The following is a 4,293-nucleotide window of genomic DNA, read 5'->3' as shown; positions in this document are numbered from 1 at the left end:
GTTGAGCCTGTTTACCCTTGAAATATTTCTCCTGGTCCTTATCTCTCTCATGAAACCGTTGTTAACCTTTTTATCCTTTTCCCTCCTCTACCCAGCTGTGGCAGGGGAGGGTGAGTGAGCGACTCTGTGGGTGCCTGGCGTTGGGCAAGGGTCAAACCATGACACTGGGACGTGCCAAAAAGCCGCCCGCTTTGTCCCAACCCCCTCCCAATCCGACCCAACTTCACCTCCAGTTGGCTTCAAAATGCCCCAAAAGTTGTGCACGGCTGGGGGGGGTGAAGGGGAGGAACATCAGGACCCTCCTCCACCACTGTGTCCCCACAGCTCCACGCCCAGCCAGGAGGAGCAGCAGGGCCACAGTTGACAGGGTATTCCCCCAAATTACCCCCACACTGATGACACAGCCGGACAATTGAGAGGCTGCCTCAGGCTTGATTGTCCACCAGCATCCCAGGAGGGAGCAGAAAATCCACCTGCAGACTTGGACTCCAGAGGCTCACAATGCTTCCTTGCTTCCATGAGGTTCTGTTAGGTCACAGTGGAACCTTGGTGCCAAATTGTTCCATGGGCTCACAGTGCTCTCCTGGCTTCCCTGGAAGTCCCTGTGTGACACACTGCAGCCTTGGCTCCATCAGGGTCTCCTGGCTTCCCTGGGGTCCCTGTGTGACACACTGCAGCCTTGGCTCCATCAGGGTCTCCTGGCTTCGCTGGGGTCCCTGTATGACACACTGAAGCCTTGGCTCCATCAGGGTCTCCTGGCTTCCCTGGGGTCCCTGTGTGACACACTGCAGCCTTGGCTCCATCAGGGTCTCCTGGCTTCGCTGGGGTCCCTGTATGACACACTGCAGCCTTGGCTCCATCAGGGTCTCGTGGCTTCCCTGGGGTCCCTGTGTGACACACTGCAGCCTTGGCTCCATCAGGTTCTCTTGGCTTCCATGATGCTCAACTATGTCCCAAGGGGCATCTGTGGCTTGGCTTTGGAGTCCTGCAAGATCCAAAGATTCCCCCCAAAAAGCACCAGTCCAGGGTTGCCCAGGATGTTTGGAATGGGCCCCCACTCCCCGGGCACCCACATGGAACCCCAGTGACGCTGTGACTCCATGGAATCTCACGGAACAAAGTGTCACTTGTGACACAGCAGGGTGTCATGGGACACAGGTGCCCCTGGGAGAGTGCCACTGCTCATGGAACCCAGTGTCCATTGGGACACAGCCAGGCACAGTGCAACACAGGAGACCGCTGTGACCCAATGGAAACTCATGGAACCAAGTGTCCACTGTTCCACGGTGCAGCCTTAGAGAGTGCTGGAGACCACTGTCTCACAATGGAATATCCTGAGACCAAGGATCCATTGTGACAAACCTGGGCTCTATGAAACCTAGGACACCACTGCCATTCAATCGAATCTCAAGGAACCCAGGGTCAATTGTCCAGACATCAGGTTCTCAGGAAACCAAGGAGAACATTGTGACACAGTGGAATGTCATGGATCCAAGGCTCTACTTTGATCAAGGGGGCCTCGTGGAACCCATGTTCCACTGGGACACTGCCAGGCCTCGTGCAAGCAAGGTTCCACTGTGACCAAGAAAGGCCTGAGGGCAAATGTTCACTGCTTCACACTGCGGCCTCCTAGAGCGCTGGAGACTGTTGTGACACAATGGGAACAGAGCAGGCTGTGACACCGCAGTGTGGCTGTGTGACATCATAGAGTGGGCTGTGACATCACAGTGTGGCTGTATGACATCATAGACTGGGCTGTGAGGTCACAGGTGGGCTGTGACATCACAGTGTGGATGTATGACACCTTAGACTGGATTGTGACATTACTGTATGGCTGTATGACATCATAGACTGGGCTGTGACATCACAGTGTGGTGGTATGACATCATAGTGGGCTGCATGACATAACAGTGGGTTGTGACATCACAGAGCAGGCTGTGACATCATAAAGTGCACTGTGAGGTCACAGTGCAAGCACTGCCATCATAGACAGAGGCTCTGTCACATCAGAGGGCAGCTCTGTGATGTCTCAGAGAAGGATGTGTGACATCACTGAGTGGGGTGTGACATCACAGAGCTGGCTGTGACATCACAGTGTAGCTGTAAGACATCAGAAATAGGGTTGTGAGGTCAAAGTGTGTGCTGTGACATTACAGGGTGGCAGTATGACACCACCGAGAGGGCTGTGTGACATCACAGTGGTGATGTGACATCACAGGGGGTGGTGTGACATCACAGGGAGCTGTGTGACATCACAGGGTGGTGTGACATCACAGGGGCAGTGTGAGGTCACTGCGGAGGTCACTGTGGAGGTCACTCCACCCTGGCCCCCCTCACAGTTCCCCCAGAGGAGTCCAATGCTGCTCGTGCACAGCAGGGTCCCCTGTCCCCCCATGTCCCCCCCACCCCTGGTGCCGCAGCCTCCCCCAGAGGATGTTCCACAAGATCGACCCCAGAGCCTGACACGGGGACAGGGGGGGATGGGACAGGGGGACAGAGACCCCCCGGCAGCGTCCCCGTGTCCCCCAGGGCCAGAGCCTGGGCCAGGGCTCCTTCACCCTGTTACAAACAAGGACTTGAGAGCGCTTAAAAAATCCCTGGCAAGGGATCAGCAAAGACCAGATTTAATATTAGGTGAAAGCATGACAAAGTTCCTCGGCAAGAGTCACTCTGCCCCTGCCTGGACACTTCAGGCACAGCAAGGAAACAAAGCAAAGTGCAACAAGCAAAGAGCAACAAGCCAAGGGCAGCAAGATCCTACATGGACATTTCACTGCCAGCCTCCAGAACTTCATCCATGCTGGTTGTAGCTCCTGCATTGGAAATTCAGTTAGGGCAGGGTCTTGGGTGGGAGCTGCCCTGGCTCAAGGGAAGACACTGAGAGACAAAGAGAGCAGGCAGAGAGAGGCAGGAGAGAAAGGAGGACACCAACACAATCAGCTGAGAAGGTGGCTCTGTGAGAACAGAACTGACACTGACTGAAATGAATGGGACAGAAATGAAGAACTCTCAAAGTCTAATTTACTATCAAAACACATCCCACCCACCCAGCCCCACACAAACCCAATCCCACTGCTCCAAATTTGGATGCCACTTGTCCCAATCTCTTTCCAACCCCATCTCACCCTGGTAGCTGTGGAACTGAGTAACTTTGGAGTGGGATTTGTGGTAAATAGGGACAGGCGCTGCGGAAGATTTCGGGATGTGACGGAAAGACCCTTCCCCCTCTCACTTCCCGCAGTAAAGCAGGACCCTCCACCCCCCCCCCCCCCAATCTTCTGTGGTATGTAGACCTCTCTGTGGTATGAAACCCCTCCTAACTCCAGTAGTTTTCCACTCCTTTCTAACCCTAGCTGGTCGCACCGACCCCCTCTGACATAAAGCCCCCTTGACTATTTAACTCCAGAAGGTAAGGTAATAAACGCCATTTTGACCATCCACCAAATTAGTCAGTGTCAATGGACTGAGTGGCTTTGGCAAGGCCAGGCTGCCGTGCTGTCTCTTGATACCAGGTTGCCCGCCTTCTAGCAGAAGGCAACAGGGATTGAGATTTTCTGAAGTGCAATTGATCCCTTTTGGGTTAAAATTGAGTTGTGTTCAGTGGGATTTGAGTGATCCTGAGGTGACAGGTTGATTTGTCTAAGCCAGAGCTCAGAGCTGCCTGGGAAAATCTCAATGTCCCAGCTGTGGCTATCCCAATATCCCAGCTCTGGCTATCCCCAATGTCCCAGCTCTGGCTATCCCAATATCCCAGCTCTGCTATCCCCAATATCCCAGCTCTGCCTATTCCAATAGCCCAGCTCTGCCTATCCCAATATCCCTGCTCTGCCTATCCCAATATCGCAGCTCTGCCTATCCCAATATTGCAGCTCTGCCTATCCCACTGTCCCAGCTCTGCCTATCCCAATATTCCCGGCTCTGGCTATCCCAATATCCCGGCTCTGGCTATCCCAGTGTCCCGGCTCTGCCTATCCCAATGTCCCAGCTCAGCTCCCGCTGCCATCCCCGCTCTCTGCAGCTCCATCCGGCCCCGCTCGCTGTCCCAGCGCTCACGGGGGTCCCGCCCCACAATCAAGGACTGGGGGACCCCTGGGCCGGGCTCTGACAGCGCCGCTTCCAGGTACTGCAGGCAAGTGGGACACTGGGGGGGACACAGAGATTTGGGGGAGCTGGGGGAACTGAATGGGAGAGTTTGGGGATCCAGGGGGGGTCAACAGGTCAAGGAAAGGAGGGACTTGAAGAGCTGGGAGAGCTTGGAAGGAGGTTCAGGGGCTCAGAGTCAAGGAAAGGGGA

The 4,293-nt window shown here is 55.0% G+C and overlaps 1 protein-coding gene across 2 annotated transcripts in view; it reads right to left on the bottom strand.

Annotated features, from left to right (window-relative positions):
- LOC134562705 (zinc finger protein 239-like) overlaps positions 1-4,293 on the bottom strand; it is a 281,290-nt gene that overhangs the window by 219,948 nt on the left and 57,049 nt on the right. The gene's annotated exons all lie outside the window — the stretch shown is intronic.

Source organism: Prinia subflava, chromosome 30, assembly GCF_021018805.1.
Source record: "Prinia subflava isolate CZ2003 ecotype Zambia chromosome 30, Cam_Psub_1.2, whole genome shotgun sequence".
Taxonomy (NCBI): domain Eukaryota; kingdom Metazoa; phylum Chordata; class Aves; order Passeriformes; family Cisticolidae; genus Prinia; species Prinia subflava.
The sequence above is the reverse complement of the archived record's forward strand: the minus strand, read 5'-3'. Positions and strand labels throughout refer to the sequence as shown.